Source organism: Rhinoderma darwinii, chromosome 3 (assembly GCF_050947455.1).
Source record: "Rhinoderma darwinii isolate aRhiDar2 chromosome 3, aRhiDar2.hap1, whole genome shotgun sequence".
Classification (NCBI taxonomy): domain Eukaryota; kingdom Metazoa; phylum Chordata; class Amphibia; order Anura; family Rhinodermatidae; genus Rhinoderma; species Rhinoderma darwinii.
In genome coordinates, this window is record NC_134689.1 from 270717407 (window position 1) to 270743776 (window position 26370).

The window sequence follows — 26370 nt, forward strand, 5'->3', positions numbered from 1 at the left end:
TACTCTACTTTGGGTAATTATACTGCAAAATGTATTCCTATAGGTAACAAGTATAAACGACTAAAATGAAAACCCACATGGATTACACCTTCTGTAAAAAGGGCAATACGTGACAAAAAAAAGGACATTTGAAAAATACAAATCTGAGGGTACAGCTGTAGCCTTTGTAAAATATAAAGAGCTTAATAAATTCTGTAAAAAAGGTAATAAAATCAGCAAAAATACAAAATGAAAGGCAGGTGGCCAAGGATAGTAAAACATATCCCCAAAAATTCTTCAAGCATATAAATGCAAAAAAGCCAAGGTCTGAACCTGACCCCTAGATAGTGGTAATGGGGAGTTGGTCACAGGGGATCAAGAGAAGGCAGAGTTACTAAATGAGTTCTTCGGCTCTGTATATACAACAGAAAAAAGAACAGCTGATGTAGCTGCTGCAAGTGCAGGGCAAATGTGGTGCCTATTTTCAAAAAGGCTCTAGGTCTTCGCCGGGTAATTATAGACCAGTAAGCTTAACATCAATTGTGGGGAAAATGTTTGAGGGGCTATTGAGGGAATATATACAGAATTATGTGACAATAAATAGTATTATAAGTGACAGCCAGCACGGTTTTACTAAGGACAGAAGTTGTCAAACCAACCTGATTTGTTTTTATGACGAGGTGAGCAGAAGCCTAAACAGAGGGGCCGCTGTGGATATAGTGTTTTTGGACTTTGCAAAGGCATTTGACACTGTCCCCCATAGGCGTCTAATGTGTAAATTAAGGACTATAGGTTTAGAAAGTATCGTTTGTAATTGGATTGAGAATTGGCTCAAGGACCGTATCCAGAGAGTTGTGGTCAATGATTCCTGCTCTGAATGGTCACCGGTTATAAGTGGTGTACCCCAGGGTTCAGTGCTGGGACCCCTATTGTTCAACTTATTTATTAATGATAGAGGATGGGATTAATAGCACTATTTCTATTTTTGCAGATGACACCAAGCTATGTAATATAGTTCAGACTATGGAAGATGTTCGTGTATTGCAAGCGGATTTAAACAAATTGAGTGTTTGGGTGTCCATTTGGCAAATTAAGTTTAATGTAGATAAATGTAAAGTTATGCATCTGGGTACCAACAACCTGCATGCATCATATGTCCTAGGGGGCGCTACACTGGCGGATTCACTTGTTGAGAAGGATCTGGGTGTACTTGTAAATCATAAACTAAATAACAGCATGCAGTGTCAATCAGCTGCTTCAAAGGCCAGCAAGATATTGCCTTGTATTAAAAGAGGCATGGACTCGCGGGACAGGGATGTAATAATGCCACTTTACAAAGCATTAGTGAGGCCTCATCTAGAATATGCAGTTCAGTTTTGGGCTCCAGTTCATAGAAAGGATGCCCTGGAGTTGGAAAAAATACAAAGAAGAGCGACGAAGCTAATAAGGGGCATGGAGAATCTAAGTTATGAGGAAAGATTAAAAGAACTACCTATTTAGCCTTGAGAAAAGACGACTAAGGGGGGACATGATTAACTTATATAAATATATGAATGGCACATACAAAAAATATGGTGAAATCCTGTTCCATGTAAAACCCTCTCAAAAAATAAGGGGGCACTCCCTCCGTCTGGAGAAAAAAAGGTTCAACCTGCAGAGGCGACAAGCCTTCTTTAGTGTGAGAACTGTTAATCTATGGAATAGACTACCGCAGGAGATGGTGACAGCAGGGACAGTAGATGGCTTTAAAAAAGGCTTAGATAATTTCCTAGAAGAGAAAAATATTAGCTCCTATGTATAGAAATTTTTTACTTCCCCATTCCCATCCCTTGGTTGAACTTGATGGACATGTGTCTTTTTTCAAACTATGTACAAACTATGTATGACACCCAGGTGAAATTTATGTTGTATGCAGATGACCTTCTGCTGCTATCACCAACCAAGAAAGGTCTCCAATCAACCTGCAAATCCTAGAAAAATTCAGCTCCACGTGGGCACTACCCATCAATGCAAAGAAAACCAACATCATGGTGTTCCAGAGGAAAAACTCAAAATCCCCCAGGAACCCGACCTTCACACTAAATAACAACACACTTAATGGGACCGACCGGTACACCTACCTTGGCCTAGAAATCAACCAATAAGGAAGCTTTAAACAAGCCATTGAGATGCTGAAAGACAAGGCGTGCAAAACCTTCTATGCCATCACCAGTGATGGTCTGGCTTAAAATCTTTGACGCCATCATCTCCCCAATACTCCTGTATGCCAGTGAAGTCTGGGGTCCGGACACATACCCAGACTGGTCAAGGTGGGATTATATCAGTATATCAGTGACTAGAGGAACGACATAAAGACATCCCAGAAACTGACAATATACCGGAGTCTACAGAGACAATATAAACTGGCGCCATATCTGGAGAAACTGCCAAACACCAGAGACAGACAGATCCTGAGTCGCTACAGACTGAGCGCCCACAACCTGCTCATCAAATCCGGGCGCCACAGACAAACCTACAAGCCCAGGGAGAGCCGACTGTGCCAACAGTGCGACCAGGAGGCTGTGGAGGATGAGGCCCACTTCATGCTACACTGCTCCAAATACACAGCAGTGAGGGACACTCACTTCAGGAGACTCTCTGATCTCTTACCGGACTTCAGCTCCATGGAAGAGGAAGAGAAACTCTACATCCTGCTGGGTGAAGAGGAAACCACAGTGGGCACAGCGGCACAATATGTCACTGCATGCCATAGACTGAGGGAGGCATGATATGCCATGGATTGTATAACCCCGACCCTAGATATGTCCCTATCCCCCAATCCCTCAGTCCCTATCCCTCATTCCCTTACTTCTTACTTGCTTTGGCAATGCTAATGTGTATTTGGTCCTGCCAATAAAACTTCTTTGAATTGAATTGATATGAGATAGATAGATAGATAGATAGATAGATAGATAGATAGATAGATAGATAGATAGATAGGGATCAGGTGGAATTGCATTTCTTAGCAACAACATGTTCCCTTCCTGGCTAACAAATATATGTATGGGTGTTATAGCGTGATATGGAAAATTATTCCTATTCTAATGATGAAATAAAACAACTTTAATATAAGGGTATGTTCACACGAGGTCATTACGTCCGTAATTGACGGACGTATTTCGGCCGCAAGTACCGGACCGAACACAGTGCAGGGAGCCGGGCTCCTAGCATCATAGTTATGTACAACGCTAGGAGTCCCTGCCTCGCTGCCGGACAACTGTCTCGTACTGAAAACATGATTACAGTACGGGACAGTTGTCCGGCAGCGAGGCAGGGACTCCTAGAATCGTACATAACTATGATGCTAGGAGCCCGGCTCCCTGCACCGTGTTCGGTCCGGTACTTGCGGCCGAAATACGTCCGTCAATTACGGACGTAATGACCTCGTGTGAACATACCCTTACAGAGACACTACATATTAATGTGGACGCTAAACGCAGACTGCACTGTGGGGAGGGGGAGAGTCTAAGCTTTTTATCAATGTCATCTCCATCCTTATGTACATTTACTGCATGTGCATGAAATACAATATTTTTGCATCATTTTAGAAAAGTCCCATAACCTTCTTTTTCTAACATCCTGCCCGTTGGTTGGTCAGCTGATTCTGGGATCTGTAGTTCAATACCAGCTGAAAGTTCCCGGCACTACAGCGCGTATTGTGAATGGTCTTGTTTCTGCAGGCAGGCCAGCAGGTGGCGGTAGTGACCTCTCCGCCGTCCCCCCTTCAGTTGACAGTGCATGTCCCAGTGTGTTGCGCTTGTGGGACGGAGCTGCATGGAGAGACGCTTCCTTCTTTCCCACAGCGTGGAGTTGCCAGGGAACTGGAGTGAAGCTGCACGCTGCCTCTCACCTCCACAGATCGCCTCTGCTGCAGGAACTTTACTGCTGACCACCGATCACTCAGGTCACTTGTGTTCTGATCACCTTGTGTACTGATCTGGACTGCAGACCTGGAAGATCCCCCGGAGACCTCTAAACAGGTGAGAGCCAGCAGTGCCGCATCATGGCTAGTTACCTGGTGCACGCTTGTTCTGTACTATTATATTATTCATTAGCAGCTTATTGGAGCATGTTACTTCATATAATACCTGTGTATAGTTTATGCTGAATGTGCAGTGATGGAGCCAAGTAGGTGACTATGAATAGGCACTATGGTTGTTTATGGGGTGCACCTGCCAGTTAAGTGGGTGCCTGCTATACTTAAAGTGATCATGTGACTATTCAGATAAGGTGTGAAAAATGTCATTTTTGGTGTACTGTTTGTGAAAACATAAAATAAAAAAACGCCACAGTAGTTATGTAAAATCTCTAATATATAGTTATAATTCTGTGATCCCTAAAAACGTACATTATGCCATTGGACAGACCACTCTAAGGTGGCGGTGGTTCATAAAAAAACCAAAGCAGAAAAAGTGTGTACTTGCTACTGGTGGTATGAACTGTTAAACTTCATGTGTGTTACTGCAAACTTGTTTTTACATGTGTTTTGTTTTTTTTTGTTTTTTTTTTATACGCCTCAAAAAGGAAAGAGAGTGGTCCGCACGTCCAGTGATCCATTAGGGCCGGTTTACACAAGTGTACTGCAATTTGTGACTTAAAACCTCATGTGGTCACCTGTATTAGGCTGGGCTCACACAGTTTTTGTTGCGTTTTTTAACATGCGTTTGTTTTTTTTTTGTTTTTTTTCCATTTTGGTAGATGAACTCCCATTTATAGAGATGGGAGTTCTATCTACTTAAACAAAGACGCATGATTAAAAACTAAACAAACACACATTGTGAACCATGTCTTAGGGCTTGTGCACACGTAATGGAATTACTGCAGAAAATGGTGCGGAATTTGCTGCGTTTTTCTCAATGTTGGGAGATGGTAACAGAACGGAATGCCGTTTTTCCCATTTAAATCAATGGGCAGATGTTTGGTGGCGTTCAACTTCCGTATGTTCAGCCAAAAAATCGTCTGAAAATAAGCCATGTGAACATACCCTTACAGTTGCAAGTCCTGGTCCGACTGCAGGTTTAATGACCTGAACTAACCGCATCATAGGCATCTATGTTTGCATGGAACAGTTTTTCAGTTGCAGAAATTTTTGCAACCGATCTTCCAGGTGCGAATATAGCCTGAGGGTACTTTCACATGTGCAGTTTTGTTGAGATTTATTAAACTCGCGCAGATAAGGGTATGTTCACATGCAAACGCAAAATACGTCTGAAATTACGGAGCTGTTATCAGGCAAAAACGGCTCCTGAATTTCAGACGTTTTTGCATGTACTCGCGTTTTTCGTGGCGTCTTTTACGGACGTAATTGGAGCGGTTTTTCATTGGAGTCAATGAAAAACTGCTCCAAAAACGTCCCAAGAAGCGTTCTGCACTTCTTTGACGTGGGCGTAATTTTACGCGCCGTCTTTTGACAGCGACGCATAAAATGACAGCTCGTCTGCACAGAACATCGTAAGACTCATTGCAAGCAATGGGCAGATGTTTGCAGACGTATTGGAGCCGTCTTTTCAGGCGTAATTAGAGGCGTAAAACGTCAGAATTACATCTGAAAATAGGTCGTGTGAACATACCCTAATAGTTTTGAAAGACTCATGTTTTATTTTTATTTTTTTTGTTTCTGTACGTCATAATAATTGATGCTTTTTCATTAATTGGGTTTTATATGTATAAGAAAACATGGTAATGTTCTGCGTCTTTATGAGGGTGCTATCACATGTGCCATATTGATGCAGTTTTAAAAGCCAAATTTAGAAGAGCTAAAAAAAAAAAAAAAAAGTTACATTTTTCCTATATAATTCCCCTTCTAGTTTTGCCGTCAAAACTGCATGTTTTGGTTGATGAATTTCCAATGACAGACATGGGAATTTATCTTTCAAAACAAAAAAAGGTTTGTTAAAAACGCACATTATGAACCCAGCCTAAAAAAAAACGCTACAAAACTGCACCGGAAGTACAATCATGGGTGTAATAACCGCTACTATAGCGCCCAGAGACTGAGGGGCCACTCAGGCTTAGGGACAATGTCTGTAGGGGAGGGAGCACTGTGGGGGTGACTCTCTGTTGTGCGGAATATTTAATCTATGACGCTACTATCCATCCTTTGGTTGTTGCTCAAGTAAAAGTACTTCTACTACTGTTTGCATTACTACAGGTCAGTTTACTGTCCGTAAGGTAGGGAAGGACATTCCTGACTTTGCTATGGGGCCTTCTTAATTTTATTTACGCCCCAGGCCTCCCTGTCACCAGACCAAGCTCCCAAAATTTAATAAACTGGGGGGAAAATCGCCACAAAAACATTCCACGTAGAAAATACAGGAGTTTCAAAAAGCCGCATGTTTTAAAACTTCCATATCCTCCGCAGTAAATAAGGGTTAAGGGAATCCATTTTTTCCTATAACTGCCTGTGTGAGCCACGCTGTAATGCTATAGTGCTAAAAACCACGAAGAGTAAGTCACGTGTCATGGAGTGATCGCTGTATGAATGTGGGTCTTCTGTCCCATCTGGATGTGATGCAGACCCCCCCCCCCCCCAGCCTGAGATTCTTGTGCCTTTTGATTGGTTGTTCCTGGCACTCTCAATCTCCTGACACATGCAGGTAAAGGCGAGTTGTGTTGCTCAAGGGCTCATGAGCAGTGAGTGATAAATCCTGAGATTAAAAAGCTGTCTGCTTACTGCTGGGAGTCTGTATATGTCTCTTTTTAATTTACCTTGAAGAATGTGTTTTCAAAATCTGCCAACCAGTGTTGTTGTAAATCAGGCAAGTGATATGACTGACAGAAAATGTACTGTTCCACGTAAGTGAGAGAAGATTTTCTTTCTTAAAAAGGAATTCGTAACTAGCAGGTATGGAGGAACTGTTTAATGGTGGGAGAATATCAATGCTGGGCTCTTTAGGGGGCCACATGTAGATGGGTTCTCCATACTGTGGGTATAGAATTACCCATAATGATTGAAAAACAAATTGATAAAAAAATCAACCTGCTGGACATTTCACGTTTACCTGTAACCATAGAAAGTGTTTTTCATTTGTTACGTAAATCCTCATCATCCTCAATCTGTAGCCTGCAGGGAAGCTGTGAGACATCTGAAATGTCCAGGTAGATTCCAATCACTCCAGCAAATACATCACATTAGATTGTCTGAGCTGTAGACTTTTTCAGTGAAGTTGTGATTATCGGTGGAAATGTCCAATAAACCAATTTACCGTTTACTGCACACAGACTGCCTCGGTCTGCAATGGTTTTTACTTTATATTAGGCTTAGTTCACATCTGTGTTGGGATTCCGTTCTGACGTTCCGTCTGAGGTTTCCGTCAGAACGGGACCCTGAACAGACACAAACCAGAGGTTTCCGTTTCCATCACCATTGATTTCAATGGTGACGGATCCGGTGCCCATCGTTTCCGTTTGTGTCTGTTGTGCATCGGGCCCATTGCTTTGCCGGAAGCAATAGCGTACGCTAATTCTTCAGGCAAAACAACGGGTCCCGTGCACAACAGACACAAACGGAAACGATGGGCACCGGATCCGTCACCATTGAAATCAATGGTGATGGAAACAGAAACCTCTGGTTTGTGTCTGTTCAGGGTCCCGTTCTGACGGAAACCTCTGACGGAACGTCAGAATGGGACCCCAATGCAGATGTGAACAGAGCCATTAGTATGCATCCGGTTATACAGAAATGTTAAAGGTAACCAATATACTGTCCGCATTGGGCAGCTACGCTGACAAAGACCCCCCCCCCCCCCAGCTCACAGCCAAAACTTCATAGCCGCAAGAGAACTGTGCCCATGGGGGGGCCATTTGGAATAGATATAGTTACTCCTTTGGGTCAGGGCTGGATTATAGCTCAATGGTGCAATAGTCTTTTGCCAGTAAAATTTATTTGACAACCTAACTGAGGGAACTCCAGGTCAATCTAGGCTGTACACTACAAATTGTATGGATTTGCAGGAAGCCGACATCAATTGGTAGGCTCCTCTACCATACTAATAATCTAACTGAGGGACAATCTAGACTATATAATATTTATTCCAGATTAAATGTTCTTATTTATTTGCATTAGGAATGGGGTTTCTGTAGTGACTATGAATTTTGTTCCTCCGGGCTTCTGATCTTCTTGAACTCAGAGCTTGTGAAATGCTAATATAGAGGGTTCTCCAGGATTACATGGACTTTAGAACATTACCTCCATCCCTATGTTCCTAGAGAACCCATACGACAAAAATAAGAACTATGTGTTAGCGTGTGAACTTTTAAATATGTAATCATCAGACCTTAAAAAGCATGTACATCAGGAAAGGATTCCGAATAAAAAAAACAATACTGAAATAGTAAATTTTACTAGAAATTGTCTGACCCTTTTATAAAACCCTGAAACTCGAGTCGGATTATCAGGCAAACAAGACACTCCTCTGTAGACAGCACAGTTTCAGAGTCGTTGCTCCTTATCAGTACAGAGTAGGGCTTCCGGAATACCCTACATATGGCTTGTAACATAGCCAACTAGAACCTAACGCTTTAATGCCAAGGAGCAATAACTCCGAAACAGTGCTATCTACAAATGCGTGGTTTGACCGATAACCTGAATTATGTTTTCAAGCTTTTTAAAGGGTTAGACGTTTACAGGGTAGCTGCCTGTAGGGGACACTAGAGAATGTTTTCTTCCTTCTGAAGGAGAGCGAGTTTGCCAACTTTTTCCCAGGGAGCATTGCCTAAATGACTCCATGCCAGCTGGATCTCCGCAAGAAGAATCCGTACCTTCGGAGAGCATTACGTTAGAAAAGCCATGTGAGATTAGTTCCCCTCAGACACGGTAATATCTGAAAGGGAATATATTGCTATTTTGTCTATAGAGTTGTCAATGACCCCTCTATAGATTGCCTTACTGCAGGGATATGGCATAAGAGAATAAGGGTGGCAGGTGAACCTATTCTCATAAAGCAGTGTGAATGTAGCTTTGCACTACTTTCTTCTCAAAAAAATAAACAAAAAGGTGTAGGGCTATTAACCCCTTAACGCCATGTGACGTACTATTACGTCACCGGCTTTGGCCTGTTAACGCAAGCTGATGTACTATTACGTCATCGCATTAACAGGCTACTGTGTCTGCAGACATAGTTTTAAAGCAGCGATAGCTGAACACTATCACTGCTGCAAGGCCAAGACCGGAGCTAGCCTCCATCCGATCCGGCCGATTAACCCCTGTCAAAGCGAGCGCTGCATCTATGGGGATACTAGCAAATCGGAACCCCACAATACAATCGGGGGGTTTTGATAGCTGCTTTGGCAACCGGAAGCCTAACAATGGCCTCATGTCTGCAAAGTAGGGAGGCCTGTTAGGCCTCGCTCAGGGGTGGGTCCTGAAAGGCTTCCGATCGCAAAAAAAGATGCTGTGCCTGCGCCATCAGCTGCGGGTGTCAGCTGTATGTTACAGCTGACTCCCTGCTGTATTGGCAGGGAATGGAGCTAGCTCCGCTCCCTGCTATTAACCACTTAGATGCCACGATCAAAAGTGATCGCGGCACCTTAGTGATTGTAATTGCCGCAATGCCGATGGTTACTATGGCAACATGAGGCCTAACAATGGCCTCCTGGTCTGCCACCTACGGAAGCCCATTAGGCCACGCCCGGAGGCTAATTGGCTTGCTGTCAGTGAATTACTGATAGCTCTAATGCATTGCACTACATAGGTAGTACAATGCATTAGAATAAAGATCAGAGGTGCACGCCGTCAAGTCCCCTAGTGGGACAATGTTAAAAAAAGTTAATAAAAATGTTGTATGAAAGTATAAAAATAAAAATTAAGAGTTGAAAAAACAAAAATGCCTTTTTTCCTATAATGTGTTTTATTCTAGGAAAAAAATAAAAGATGTTTAATACAAAAATACACATATTTTGGTATCCCCACGTCCGTAACGATCCAAACTATATAAAACTATAATGTTCTTTTTCCCGCACGGTGAACACCTCAAAAACTATTTAAAAAAACAACAAAAAAAACAAATGTCAGAACCACTGTTTTTTGGTCACCACCTCTTCCAAAACATAGAATAAAAAGTGAAAACAGTACCAATACTTATTTTTTCCATCTGGCAAAAAGTAAGTCCTTATACAGCTTTTTTAACTGAGAGATAAAAGTTATGGCTCTCAAAATATGGTGACACAAAAAATAAAATAAGTGATTTTTATTGTGCAAACTCTGCATAACATAAAAAAACCTTATACATATGGTATCGCCTAATCGTATCGACCCGCAGTATAAAGTAAAATTGTAATTTATAGCACACGGTGAACACTAAAAAAAAAAGAATAGAAAACCTTGTCAAAATTGCTGGTTTTTGGTCACCCTGCTTGCCAAAAAATGGAATAAAAAGTGAGCAAAAAAATCGTACGTACCCCAAAATAGTACCAATGAAAACTACAGATTGTCCCACAACAAATAAGCCCTCACACGGCTCCAGTGGTGAAAAAATAAAAAAGTTCTGGCTCTCAGAATATGACAATGCAAAATGTGCAGTGTTCCAAAAGTGGATAAGATTGGGCACCCTTTATCAGTGTGACACTGGCCACATATCTGTGAAATATTATTTATTTACCCCATTATTGTACTCTCTTATTATGTCCTGATTTACTCCGCTCTTCACTTCTGAGCCCTGTCATATGTCCAGGCAAATGATAAATGCCTTGAGGGATATAGTTTCCAAAATGGGGTCACTTCTTGGGGGCTTTCACCGTACTCTGGTACCTCAGGGTTTTGCAAATGCGACATGGCCCCCTAAAACTAATTCAGCAAATTCTGCATGCCAAATAGCGCTCCTGCCGTGTGTCCAAACAGCAGTTTATGACCACATGTCTGGTATTGCCGTACTAGGGAGAAATTGTTTTACTAATGTTGGCGTGCTTTTTCTTCTTTATCCCTTGCAAAAATGAAAAAATGCAACTCTTTTTAGTGGAAAAAATGATATTAATTTTTACGGCCTAATTCAAATAAATTCTGCAAAAGACCAGTGGGGTCTAAATGCTCACATTTTACCCCTAGATAGGTTCATTAAGGGGTGTAGTTTCCCAAATGGGGTCACTTTTAAAACCATTCCGGCTAAATTTGAGCTCCAAATGGTGCTCCTTCACTTTTGAGCCCTGACGTGTGTCCAAACATCAGTTTATGACCACTTATTGTGTATTGCCGTAATCAGGAGAAATTGCTTTTCAAATGCTGGGGTGCTTTTCCCCTTTTATTCCTTGAAGAAATTGAAAATGTCCACGTTTTATCGGAAAAAAAATAGCTTTTTAATTTCATGGCCTAATTCTACTAAATTCAGCAAAAAACCTGTGGTGTCAAAATGCTCACTATACCCCTCGATAAATTCCTTCACGGATTTAGTTTCCCAAATGGCGTCACTTGTAAAAAAATGACATTTGTAAATTTCACTGCTAATTTTCTTTAATTCTTGTTTAACGCCTAAAGAGTTAAGAAACTTTTTAAATGCTGTTTTGAATACTTTGAGGGGTGCCGTTTTTAAAATTGGGTGATTTATGGGGGTTTGTATTGTATGGGCCCCTCAAAGCCACTTCACAACTGAACTGGTCCCTGTAAAAATAGCCTTTTGAAATTTTCTTGAAAATGTGAGAAATTTCTGCTAAAGTTCTAAACCTTGTAACGTCCTAGAAAAATAAAAGGATGATCAAAAAACGATGCCAACATAAAGTAGACATATGGGGGATGTTAATTAGCAACAATTTTGGGTGGTATTACAATGTCTTACAAGCAGATAGATTTAAATTTAGAAAATTTTTATTTTTTGAGTTGCACAGTGCAGGAAGTTGTGTTGTCAGTGCTCCAATGTTTCCTGAAAAACGTGGTACATATCATTGCATTTTATGATGATACATTCGCTTTAAGATCCGCACTAGGAATTTGAAACACAATATGGTTAAGATGATTGAAACATACAGTGCTGTATATAATTTAGCAAATAATAAAAAAAATATTTATATATATATATATATATATATATATATATATATATATATATATATATATATCTCACACAAGAAAATGGTAACAGCACACTGCGAACACCAATGGCATCTAAACACTATAAATAGATATGCATTTCTGCTGAATCTACTTACAATAGTGAGGTCCATAGAACACATTTTGATCAAATTGTGTGAGTTCACCTGCCACGACAAGGCAACCTCCTATGAGGTGGGTCTCTACGCTGCACATACACCCATATATATATATATATATATATCATTACAAATGAGCGTGTTTCTTCATGTTCTACTTGACAAGGCTCTATTTGACATGGCAAGTTCCTCATAAACATTCCCTATAAGGGTTCAGTGACAAGTGGTACATTTGCATTGTATTTCTGCAATGTAAAAATAGGCTGCGGAAAATTGTACAGTGTTCAATGGGGAAAAATATTCCACAACTAAGATAGATTTCTCTTCCTTTGCTAAACATTTCTCCCATAGACTTGGATTGTACAGAAATAAACAAGGCAAATACACTGTGTGACTGCACCCTATGAGTTTTGATCATTACCTGCGCTTGGCTTAATTTTGCAGTTTTCACATAGGTATTTATAGACACATCAATGAGATTCACGTCTGTGACCCTTCTTAAAAAACTAAAAACCAAGGTTATCAAGCAACGCAGCCATATCTATTACACTGATGACAGCCTGGGTATGATCTGTAGACAACAGACAATGGACATTGTTAGATTAACGGAAACCATAACAAGGCCAAAGATTAACGATTCCTTTGAGGCTATGACATATTTATATTTGTACATATTTATGTAATACCTTTAAACTTTATGGTTAGATCATGTTAGCTACTCAGTGACCTCCATTGCTTGTAGCCTAGACAGAGGACGCAGCATCAGGAACATTGAGTGTTCCACTTAAAACCTCACAAAATCCGTCCGCTTGCTTGGTCTCATCCTGGCCGTCACATTAGTGATGTATTACTTTGTATTTGTGCTCAATGCATTACTGGGATGCTGTAAAAGAGAGTATATACAGTATCTGCCTCTGACTTTTCTCTTGTAAAATTTGAGAGAAGAGACTTATAGAATTTACTAGAATTAATGTACAATAATTCACAATGCTGAACCTGCTATAGAATTATGCATTGTCTAGATTTCTCCTCTTGGGTTTACACCGTAAGATTGTTGGTGTTTGTTTAATTGCCAACGTTTGCAACCTCAATGGGACTCTGAGAATTTTAGTTCTAGTTTACACCGCAGTACAGTATTTCTAGAATTTTACAGGGAAATCGGGATCTGAATGCAAAAGGGAAAATAAAATGCAAACTATCATAGGAAAGATTTAATATTTTTTGGTGCCTCTTTTTGTCATATCAAGTTACCAACTTATTCATATAGAATAGACTATAAGGCCTCTTGTACAAGACCATATTTGAATGCCATATAACCTTTGCATTGCACCCATATAGGTGTAGAAAGCCTTACTAAATCTCTGTATGCCACCGATTTTTTTTATATGGATGCACACAGATTTTTTTCGGTTGCATCCCATCGGACGCTGTATTACGGAGGTATTTTTCTCCTTTAAGCATTTCTTCTAGGGTTGACTATCTAAAAATACAGTGCTATTTAGAGCACTACACGGTGGCTCACATATGGGAAGATTTATTCATTTAAAGTACGTACCATTTGACAATCGTGCTCATCTAATGCTTGACATTTTGTGTAGTGATGGGGTTTATTTTCATGCATTGATTTTAAACCATGTAATATCGTCACTACAAGATGGTTTTGGAAGCATCATACAGTAGCCCATTTGATCCTCTACAAACAATTTAAAATATTAGCCAAGTTGGATTAACATGTATCAGCACATAATAGATATTGACAGACTGTAATTGATATTTCCTCAGTGACTGCTTGGATACAGACTTAGAGCATTCCCACCTGACTGCCCTTAAGGGTGGGATGGGTGTTAGAAAGTGTCTTAAATGTCACACGTGTCAATATGTTTTATACTGCTGTCAAGAAAAAGTAGTAATTTCTTTAATTTGTGGCATTGAACACTATATATTCATGTCACCTTTAAACCTGGACCTGTAGCTACAGCAGACTCTCTTACAACTTTAATAACTATTGTTGGAGACAGCAGTATGTGGGTGGACAGTTCAAAATATTGTTTACTGCAAAGAAATAAAATCTTCTATTGCATATATCCTGAAAATTCATTATTAGAATGCTGGTTGTATTTCTACATTCGAATGTTTTAATTAAAAATGATTATTTTTTTGCTTAAATGTGGCAAAATATACACATTCGGTTATTCTTTTGGTTTTTGTTTTTTTCCTCCCACCAGTCATTTTGAAGAACAAACCATTACAGATAACAGATATTTAATGCCTTTACATGTACCTCCAACTATTAACGTTATTTAATTTTTAGGTCCAAATTTCAGATTATTAAGGGGTTGGCTGAAGATGTGATCAGGTGACACATTATCAAAGTCAGAACTCTGTCCTATTCCATTTCTGGATAAATATGTTTTTGGACAAGCATTAGACAAAGTTCTAGAAAGTTTCTGACAAAAACAAAGCCCTTTTGAGATCCACAGTTAATTAGGAAGGAAAGTTCCTTTCGTCCCCGCTTCCAACAATAAGAATTCAGGGTTATATGGAGTTACCTGAGGGTTGGCAAAGGAAGAAACTTATTCAATACTACCCGTGGCAACCAAGACAAATAATGACGCCAAACATGTGGGAGGAAGAATTGCAAACTTCTACAAAGAGTGGCAGAAAATTACATCAAATAAGTCTATTATAAAAACTATCCAAGAAGTCTACAAAATATAGGTTTCCTTTTACCATCTCACAATATATGGCCACAAGTTTACTATCTTACCCATCATGAAGAACAAGAAAATGAAATAAGAAAGCTTCTGTCGAAGCAGGTTATTTTTCCAGTCCCCCATTAAGAAAATGGTCGATATTCCTCGTAAAAAAAGCCAAAAGGTTCTTTTTGGAACTTTATAAATCTGAAAATGTTAAACTGGTTCGTGACCTACCATCAGTTTAAGATGGAATCCATAAAATCAACCATACTCCTGGTAGTAAGAAAGACTTTTTTCATTTCTATTTCAGATCCCTACCACTTGGGATTTCCTGTGTTACCAGAATTTTTACCTAGCTATTAGCAGAGATAGTGGCCTTCCTGAGAAGACAGGTGCTAAATATAGTTCCGTACCTAAACAATTTGTTGCTTTCTCTCTCTTCTCCATCCACCTGGAGAAGACCTGCCAGATCCTTTAAGATCTGGGCTGAATAATAAATCAAGAAAAAAATCAAACTTTTCACCAGCAAAATGAAGAATCATTATCCATATGGTCAGGTTTGGGATCTGATGGCCTGCATCTAAGCCAGTAGCATGGTGTCAAGCCCATGCAAGAACACTATAGACTCTAATATTATGCTAATGGGACAAAAATCCTCAGTCCTCAGACAAGAAGTTAGCAATTCTCTGGCACCAGTTTCCGGTTGTTTGTCACCACGGAACTTGGCAAAAGAGGGTGACTCTTCGAACAGTCTTTTCAAGGCATTTGGCCCTCAACAATGGAACATCGATCATCAAACTAATAAAAATTAAATGCAGTATGAGGGTTATGGAAGAGGTCAAGTCCTCTTATAATCGAGACTTCTGTCAGAATGTATTTGGATAACATGACAACTGTGGCCAATCTACATAATCGGAGGAAGGGGTGGCACAAAGCAAAAGTCTCCAGGAACTGTCTACAAAAATTTTCAAGGGGGCATAGACATTCCTTCTATCCCTATCTGCACCTGAAAGGGTCATGCAATGTGCAGGCCGACTATCTGAGCAGGAATCATGTAAACCCTGGAAAGTGGAGTCTGAACGACTGTTTGTGCCAACTAATACAGGAAAAATGGTGTTCATGATAGACCTTTTTACATCTCAGAGGAAACAAGGTTCCTCTCCTCTCTGAATATGAGAGATTGCTCAGTTGGAATGGATGCTCTAGCACAAACATAGGACTTTAAGCTAGCTTATTATTTTCTGCCCGTTCTACAGAAGATCCAGGCAGAGAAGACGAGTGATCCTGGTGGCCGAAAAGAAGTTGGTTCAGACTTCTAAATCTCCTCGAGCTGAAAGATCTGTTAATACTGCCAGATATACTTGTACTTTCTTCATCCGGGTCTCCTCTACCATCAAGAACCTCAAAAGATTTTTCAGGCAACCTTTGATACTGAAAAGTCCGTATTGAAAAAGGAAAGGTCTGCCTGATGCTGTTATCCAGACACTCCTGCAAGAGAAAAGTTACTATTGCAAAAATATGGAAGACCTTTGTTCCCTGGTGTGGCATCCAATCCACCTAACCCTCTTCATCCACACATCACAAAGGTGTTCGATTTCCAGCAAAAGGGTCTCAAATGGGTTAAAACTTAGTATATTAAAGGTTCTGATCACTTCATTAATTTCCTTTTTGGATTAATCTCCTAATGAAAGCAGAGACTTATTCCAAGAATCTCTAATTTAATTTCCTCTTGGGACCGTAATGTGGTTCTAAAGAGTCTCCCCATCTCAACCTTCGAACTCAGGCCCAGACCTCAAGAGAATATCTTGGAAGACAATTTCTTGCGCTCATTACTAGGCCATTACAGATGACTTTTAGAGAGCCTTACTTGAAGATCTTAGATGATAGAATCATCTTTAAACTGAATTTGTCATTCTTATCCTGAATTCTATATTTTATATTTTTTCCGAATTCTATGTCTCAGGACATTATTCTTCCTCATTTTTGTCAACCACCAATAAACCAGCGTAAGGAAGGGTTCCACACTTTAGATGTCTGGGTAGTGATAACGTATCTGGAGGTTTTCAAGCCTTGGAGGAAAGATCAGAAAATTTTTCTTCTGTTTCAGGGAGCTAACAAAGGGAAGGAATTGTTCAAAAATACCTTATCCAGATGGGTTATAAAAAAATAAATAAAAATCCTGTTTATGAAATTTACCTAGCCCAGGGATTGTCTCGACCAGGGCCATATCTCGATCCTGGTCTGAGCGAGCAAGTGCGCACATCCATCAAACAGATTTGCAGAGTTGCTGTTTGGTCTACACCTCATTCCTTCTCCAAACATTACAGACTGGATCTTTTGTTGGTTAAAGAAGTTTCTTTTGGAACAAAAGTTGTTCAGGTTTTTTTTGGTTTGTTAATTATTTAGCATTATTCATGTAGTGCTGTCATGGAGTATGACTAGAGAAAATAGAATTCGTTTTTATGGATTACTCAATGACCGCACGCTTATATCCATCCCTATGCTGTAATATTCTTTTTGTATTACTAAATGACATTGAGCATAATGATGCCTGAGCAGTTATTTAGAAAACACTGGAGGAAGTGAGTTAGTAGGGGCTCTTTAAATGCTCTGTTTTCCTATCCCTATTAGGGTGAGGAGTCATCCTCTTATGGTCCTGTAATGGCAGAATCCTAGAAACCAAATTATTGGTAAGAACTAGTTCTATGTTTTTTTGGACGCTTAGCTTAGTTAGACAGAGGTCCCACTATTCAGAATATAAAAAGTTCACGACACTCGCCCATTTGGTAAATAGCAGACTTTATTCAGGTGCTGACAGCAGGCAAAAATGGGATATTAAACACACCACATTCGTCCAATGGACGTTTCACGTCACATGACCCTTTCTTAAAGCCTTTGAGAAGGTGTATCCGGGCGACTGGGATTATGGGTACAGCTGAGCGCTCTGTGCTTATATGTTTCTGCAACTACCATAGAAGGGAATAACGCATGTGGATATGCCATAAATGTCAAAGATGGAGGAACCCCTTTATGGCAATGTTCAGAGCCTTTGTTGTTTGGGGCCTCTATTGCAGATTCTGTCAAATTTGACAGAAAAAAAAAGCGTTGCATGCAGCCTTCGGCCCAGTTCACACAGAGTTTTTGGACTCGGAAATCGCATTTCGGCGCCAAAAAATGGTCGAAACTGCCTCCCATTGAATTTAAAAAAAAAAAAAAGCGGCATGCTCTTTCTTGCAGTGGTTCGTCCTCTGACCTCCGATTTGAAATCAATGGAAGACAGAGAAAGCGTTTTTTGCCCGCAGCGCTCAATGGCCACGGGCGAAAAACGCAGTGAAAACCGCGGCAAGAAAGTGCAGTCAGGTCAAAATTGGACTCAAAATTCCTGAAGGAATTTTGAGGCAGTTTTATTTTTGCCTGCAAATTCCTCCGTGTGAACAGGGCCTTATAGTACAATAGTTTATCAAACAAAACATTATCCATGGACCTTGATTCATCCTTGATCTAGTAAGGTTTTAGGATTAATCCCACGTCTTTCTGGTTTTATCCCCAAATTATGGACTTTTTGGTAATTGAAATTATTTTTCATGGTTACCAGTCTAACAATTTCCAGTCCAAAAAATATATTTTTTAGATTTTATTAAGACATTGGAGGGGATATATCAAAACTGGTGCAAAGGAAAAGTGGAGAAATTGCCTATGGCAACCAATCTAGTTCCACCGCTCAATTTTTCAGGGGACCATTGTTTCCAAATATATCCAACCCACTTACCTGACTTCACAAGCAATTATGATACGGATTCGTATGGGTACCAAAATACTGCAGCAGTCAACTAAAATGTTTAATCATTCATATTCAACAAATGAAAAATATCCATTTAGGCATTAAGCTTCCATAAATAATCATATGACGTAAAGTGTAGGAAGACACGGAGATCATTCATTACTTTTGTCCTTGTGTTTATCAGTCGAGGTAAACAACCAACTACATATATTCTTCTCTTTGCCCTTTGACGCTTGCTGATGGGAATTCATTGAAACAGGTTTAAACATCATTTCTCCTCTCTACTGCAAAGGGACAGTTGTTTTTTTTTTTTTAACTTGTTTTATAGATGTGAAAATGTTAATCGACATTTTAACGCATAGCTAGGAGTGTTTTTTGACAGCTGTAAAGCAGAATGTTTGCTCATTTCACACATCTGTCTTTTTTTTTTCTGCCGGGTAATACACCTTTATTGCTTACCTGACCAAACAGGCACTAATTACCCAGCAACTAATTCAGCAAATAAATGAAGGGGATTGGAACCGGTCACTAAGATCATCCTGCCCTATCTCAGGGCACAATGGGTTAGGCTAGGTTCACACCACGCTTTTGCATTCTGTAGATATTTACTGTTTTCTCTTCAAGATTAGGGGAAAAAATGCATTCAAAACTGGATGTCTATCCTAATGCCATTTACTTCTATTGGTATCAATCAGGATCCTGTTCAAAAACAGCCGGCCTCATTTTTCTGTCCAGTTAGGGTATGTGCACACACACTAATTACGTCCGTAATTGACGGACGTATTTCGGCCGCAAGTCCCGGACCGAACACAGTGCAAGGAGCCGGGCTCCTAGCATCATACTTATGTACGACGCTAGGAGTCCCTGCCTTGCTGCAGGACAACTGTCCCGTAGTATAATCATGTTTACAGTACGGGACAGTTGTCCTGCAGCGAGGCAGGGACTTCTAGCATCGTACATAAGTATGATGCTAGGAGCCCGGCTCCTTGCACTGTGTTCGGTCCGGGACTTGCGGCCGAAATACGTCCGTCAATTACGGACGTAATTAGTGTGTGTGCACATACCCTTACAATCTGCTTTTAGAGGTAAATTTGACAAAAAACAAACAGTAGATGCAGTATTGGCAGTAAGTGTTATTTATTTTTAATAATAAAAGCACTGCTATGCAAACCGTTAAACCTACAGTATCTCCCTATCTGGTACCCCTAGGGCAATGGTCCCCAACCAGTGGCTCGAGAGCCACATGTGGCTCACCATAGGAACCTTAAGTTTTATAACCATATGCTCTTGCTACAATATGACATCCACATTAACAATTTTACAGACCTATCCTGTCCCCAGAAAGTGCCAATTTGGGTGGTGGAGTACCAGTGTGTTGAATTTCAAACTGAAATATTTACCTGAAAATTGAAATGTTATAATTTTGTGTTTCTCTATGTTTAATATGTTAACATTTTTTTTTTACCCAAACGTGGCTCACGGCCATCACTCAAAATTGAGTGACTCACGAGGTATGAAATTTTGGGTACCGCTGTGGCAGCGTTTTGTTTTTTTTAAAGAAACCTTACTGCCTATGTTGCATGGCCCTTTCAATAAGGCCTAGAAGGACTGTGTACACAGAGACTATGGCAGTGGAACGGAGGCCGTACGACTCGCTAGTAGGAAGCCACATTGCCTCTGTGTGATGCTTACAGGCTCCTTAGGCTGCCTTATGTATGACGATATTCATCCCTAGAAGATTTGTAAAATCTGAGGCATGTGTAGGTACAGTAGAGGCCAATGCGCCCCTATGGCAGCCCCATTATGACTTGGACATGTGTATGAAGCCCAACTCGTACTACCCGCAGATAGGGCAGCATGAACGTAGTGATCGGAGTTCGTATTAAAGGAAACCTAACAGTGATGCTGGATGATGAGGGATTGGAGAGGATGCATATAAAACGTATTATTTGGTAAATGTTTTTAGGTATTTACACACCGTGACCTGATTTTGTTTGAATGAAATCTGTATGTGTTTGGTAAAGTTTTGGCAGTATTGAGTACTTTAATCTCCGTGTTATTAAAACATGTAGGTTGTTGTCACTCAGGCTTAGTGTCACTTCATCATAGCTTTAGTTTTTCTAAAAAGGTAAAATGTGACATAAGGCAGGTTTTTTCTGCAGCCATCTCTTTCTATTATTTAGTCATGATCATAAAACAACCATAATATATTTCTAAACAACCCCGAAAAGTGTTTGATAACACTTAAAGAGGCTCTGTCACCACATTATAAGTGCCCTATCTCCTACATAAGGAGATTGGCGCTGTAATTTAGGTGACAGCAGTGCTTTTTATTTAGAAAAACGATCTATTTTTACCACTTTATGAGCGATTTTTAACTTTATGCTAATTAGTTTCTTAATGCCCAAGTGGGCGTGTTTTTACTTTAGACCAAGTGGGCGTTGTACAGAGGAGTGTATGATGCTGACCAATCGGTGACCAGTCAGCGTCATACACTTCTCTCCATTCATTTACACTGCACTAGCGATATAGCTATATCGTTATGTGCAGCCTCATACACACACTAACATTACTGCAGTGTCCTGATAATGAATAATGTAATATACATTACCTCCAGCCAGGACGTGATGTGTATTCAGAATCCTGACACGTCTGAATCTTTTCTATGAGATTTCCAGCAAGGCAAACGTAATCTCGCGAGATTACGATGTAAACGAGATTACGTTTGCCTTGCTGAAAATCTCACAGAAAAGATTCAGACGTGTCAGGATTCTGAATACACATCATGTCCCGGCTGGAGGTAATGTATATTCATTATTAGGACAATGATCTAATGTTAGTGTTTGTGTATGTAGCTGCACATAACGATATAACTATATCGCTAGTGCAGTGTAAATGAATGGAGAGAAGTGTATGAGGCTGATTGGTCAGCGTCATGCACTCCTCTGTACAACGCCCACTTGGGCATTAATAAACAAATTAGCATAAAGCTAAAAATCGCTCAAAGTGGTAAAAATAGATCCTTTTTCTAAATAAAAAGCATTACTGTCACCTACATTATAGCGCCGATCTCCTTATGTAGGAGATAGGGCACTTATAATGTGGTGACAAAGCCTCTTTAAAATCTGATAAATTTGCTAGAAATTATATATTTATGAAAAGGGGCATAACAAATGTCCATGGGACCCCAACTACAATGCTTAAAATTGGGCACCATTCCACCATGACCACCCATAGCAGCAAGTAAGTTCAGGAAATGGACAGTTTATGGTTATTATTGTTTTGACTGTACTTTCCCATCTTCACGGACCACTCTGCTCCCATCAGGCACAGTATTTACCTTCCCTTTTCACTCACAATTTCTCTCCCTTCCTCAAAAATCCATAGTGATCAGTAAGTAGCCCCTCCGTTCTTGGGTCCCATAACAGCTGCGGGTACACCCATGTATATGAATGTACACAGTCCCCTCATCTTATGTCTTCCTGGTTACCTGAAGTCCTTTTTTCAATACCTTTTTATTGAGAAAAAAGCAGTAATATAGCCTAGAGAGAGGTGACGTATAAACAAAAGCTTATTGAATCTCCCCTATTTTATATTTCTTTACAGTTTTTGGCTTTAAGAAACAAAAAAACAAAAACCTGCATACAAATGTGTTAACTGGGCAGTAAATTGGCCATAGACTGAAAGGTTATGTTAATTTCTGAAATATTTTATAATCATTGACAATATTTTGTCAATGATACAACATACTGTACATATAGATAGGATAGGTTCCAACCAATGGAAAACTGCTCCATCAACTAGGACGTTAAGGCCACGTTTACGCGTGGCAGAATTTACAGTGTGGATTCCGTTCCGTAGATTTCTGCTTTAATTTACAGTACACTAAATGGTTTGGGCTTTTTAAAAACCTATCCACACATAGGGAAAATATTCCACGTGAAAACATGGCCATGCTGTGGATATTCAAATCCACCGCAGGCTCACTGTGTTATGAAAAGCCGTGGACCACGGATTTCACCCTTTCGATGCACAGAGTGGAATCCGCTAACAAAATCCGCTTTTAATATATGCAAATTGTACCGCAGAATTTGCCACAGTTTTATTGCAGACGTTTCTGCTACAGAAAATCCATTCTATACTTCTGGATGAGGTTGTTTCTGCTGCATGTTCATGGATTTCTGCAAAGCTCATTCAGATGAATGGGCCAAAATCTGCAGCTAATCTGCCTTGGGTGAATATACCTTAATTGTTCATATTTTTTTATTTTATTCTCTATTGTAGTTGTTTAATGTTACAAACCACAATTGCTTTATTATGGACTAACAAATTTACATTTGGGTCAATTCAAACGTACAATATTTCCCATAATATAAAACATTTTCCCCATATTCGTGTATGCCTCTTCCAATTACAAAAAACTGGGACACTTTACACCTGTGGCTGGCTTAAAGTTGCTTTACACACACCGATTTTTGACCTATTGGTTCTATCCTTTTAAAATATGTGTTTAGGGTAGATCAGACGTTGCAACCATTCACATATTTGGTCTTTTTTCAGTCCACAGTCCTATTAAGGCTGGATTCACACACCAAAATATTCTGACGTTTTAAACTGTACCATAATTGCTTCTAAGAACGCTGTTAGTTTTCAAATGTATAATGCATTTTTTAAGATGTTTTTAGTGGCGTTTTGCGCATGCTTTTTTTTTTTCCTGAAGTTTTTTGAGGTCCTATAGAGAGAGAAGCCTATGGCAAAAACTCCTGAAAAAAATGCCATACCCAGAGAGTGCTGCATTTGGGGAAAAACACGACACTGACCACAAATTGTTGTGCAATTGATATTTTACTATATACTTTGATGCAACATCTGGCCGCACTTAACACTGAAGGCAAAAACGGGTCAAAAAATGCCATTAAAATGGCACGAAAAACGCAGCAAAATGCAAAAAATGTACACAACTATTGTAACCATACAGGAAAAATGCACTTGGTGATGTCACAGTACAGAGAAATGCACACAGTGTTGTCAGAACACATGAATAATGCACAAACTGATGTCATGTAGCAGAAAAATGGAGACTGATTGGTCAGAGCACAGATCATAGCTCTGACATCATGGAAGAGCCTATCCACTCAGCAAGCATGGTGAGAGAAAATGTGCATTTAACCCCTTCCCTCTTTAGCCACTTTTGACCTTCCTGACAGAGCCTCATTTTTCAAATCTGACATGTGTCACTTTATGTGGTAATAACTCCGGAATGCTTTCACCTATCCAAGCGATTCTGAGATTGTTTTCTCGTGACACATTGGACTTTATGTTACTGGCAAAATTTGCTCGATATGTTCAGTATTTAATTGTGAAAAACACCAAAATTTAGCGAAAAATTGCAAAAATTAGCATTTTTCTCAATTTAAATGTATCTGCTTGTAAGACAGGCAGTTATAATACACAAAATTGTTGCTAATTAACATCCCCCATATGTCTACTTTAGATTGGCATCGTTTTTTGAACATCCTTTTATTTTTCTATGACCTCACAAGGCTTAGAACTTTAGCAGCAATTTCTCACATTTTCAAGAAAATTTCAAAAGGCTATTTTTACAGGGGCCAGTTCAGTTGTGAAGTGGTTTTGAGGGCCTTATATATTAGAAACCCCAAAAAAGTCACCCCATTTTAAAAACTTCACCCCTCAAAGTATTCAAAACAGCATTTAGAAAATGTCTTAACCCTTTAAACATTTCACAGGAATTAAAGCAAAGTAGAGGTGAAATTTACAAATTTCATATTTTTCTGCAGAAATACATTTTTAATACAATTTTTTTTATAACACAGAAGGTTTTACCAGAGAAATGCAACTCAATATTTGTTGCCCAGTTTTTGCAGTTTTAGGAAATATCCCACATGTGGCCGTAGCGTGCTACTGGAATGAAGCACCGGCCTCAGAAGCAAAGGAGCACCTAGTGGATTTTGGGGCCTTATTTTTGTTAGAATATATTTTAGGCACCATGTCAGGTTTGAAGGGCTCTTGCGGTGCCAAAACAGTCAAAATCCCCCAAAAGTTACCCCATCTGGGAAACTAGACACCTCAAGGAAATTATCTAGGGGTGTAGTGAGCATTTTCACCGCACAGGTTTTTTACAGAAATTATTGGAAGTAGGCCGTGAAAATTAAAATCAACATTTCTTCAAAGAAAATGTAGGTTTAGCGATTTTTTTTCTCATTTCCACAAGGACTAAAGGAGAAAAAGCACCGCAAAATTTGTAAAGCAATTTCTCCCGAGTAAAACAATACCTCACATGTGGTAATAAACGGTTGTTTGGAGACACGGCGTGGCTGAGAAGGGAAAGAGCGCCATTTGGCTTTTGGAGTTCACATTTAGCAGGAATGGTTTGCGGAGGCCATGTCACATTTACAAAGCCCCTGAGGGGACAAAACAGTGAAAACCCCAAACAAGTGACCCCATTTTGGAAACTATACCCCTTGAGGAAATTATCTAGGGGTATAGTGAGCATTTTGACCCCACAGGTTTTTTGCAGAAATTTTTGCAAGTAGGCTGTGAAAATGAAAATCTACATTTTTTCAAATAAAATGTAGGTTTAGCTAATTTTTTTTCATTTCCACAAGGACTAAAGGAGAAAAAGCACCACAAAATTTGTAAAGCAATTTCTCCCGAGTAAAACAATACCCCACATGTGGTAATAAACGGCTGTTTGGACACACGGCAGGGCTTAGAAGGGAAAGAGCACTATTTGACTTTTTGAGATCACATTTAGCAGGAATGATTTGCGGAGGCCAGGTCACATTTGCAAAGCCCCTGAGGGGACAAAACAATGAAAACGCCCAAAAAGGGACTCCATTTAGGAAACTACACCTCTTGAAGAATGCATCTAGGGGTGTAGTGAGCATTTTGACCCCACAGATGTTTCATAGAATTTATTAGAATTAGGCAGTGAAAATAAAAACAGTCCTTTTTCTTCAATAAGACGTAGCTTTAGCGCAAATTTTTTTCATTTTCTCAACAAATAAAGGAAAAAAAGAACCCAACATTTGTAAAGCTATTTCTCCCGAGTACGGCAATACCCCATATGTGGTCATAAACTGCTGTTTGGGCAAACGGCAGGGCTCAGAAGGGAAGGACCGCCATTTGGAGTGCAGATGTTGCTGGATTGGTTTCTGGGCACCTGTGGGCCCAAAACAGTGGAAACCCCCCAGAAGTGACCCCATTTTGTAAACTACACCCCTCAATGCATTTACCAAGGGGTGTAGTAAGCATTTTAACCCTGCAGGTGTTTTGTAGAAATTAGTGTGCGCTCAATGTTGCAGAGTGAAAATGGGATTTTTTTCCATAGATATGCCAATATGTGGTGCCCGGCTTGTGCCACCATAACAAGACAGCTCTCTAATTATTATGCGGTGTTTCCCGGTTTTAGAAACACCCTACATGTGGCCCTAATCTTTTGTCTGGACATATGACAGGGCTCAGAAGTGAAGAGTACCATGCGGAGTGGAGGCCTAATTTGGCGATTTACAAAGTATTGGTTCACAACTGCAGAGGCTCAGATGTGAAATAATAAAAAGAAACCCCTGATAAGTGACCCCATTATGGAACTGCACCCCTCAAGGCATTTATTAAGGGGTGTAGTGAGCATTTTCACCCCACAGGTCTTTTCCATAAATGAATGCGCTGCAGATGGTGCAAATTAAAAATTTATATTTTTCCCTAGATATGCCATTCAGT

The 26370-nt window shown here is 39.9% G+C and overlaps 1 protein-coding gene across 2 annotated transcripts in view; it reads left to right on the forward strand.

Moving 5' to 3' along the window:
• Positions 1–3785: 3785 nt before the first annotated feature.
• Positions 3786–26370, forward strand: part of THSD4 (thrombospondin type 1 domain containing 4) — a 684213-nt gene continuing 661628 nt past the window's right edge. Inside the window, exon 1 of one of the 2 annotated variants that reach the window (XM_075857920.1) lies at positions 3786–3998. The gene's annotated coding sequence lies outside the window, so the exon portion shown is untranslated. Of the gene's footprint in view, positions 3999–23690; positions 23778–26370 lie in introns of those variants that run through there. The other variant, XM_075857921.1, reaches the window with a different exon arrangement.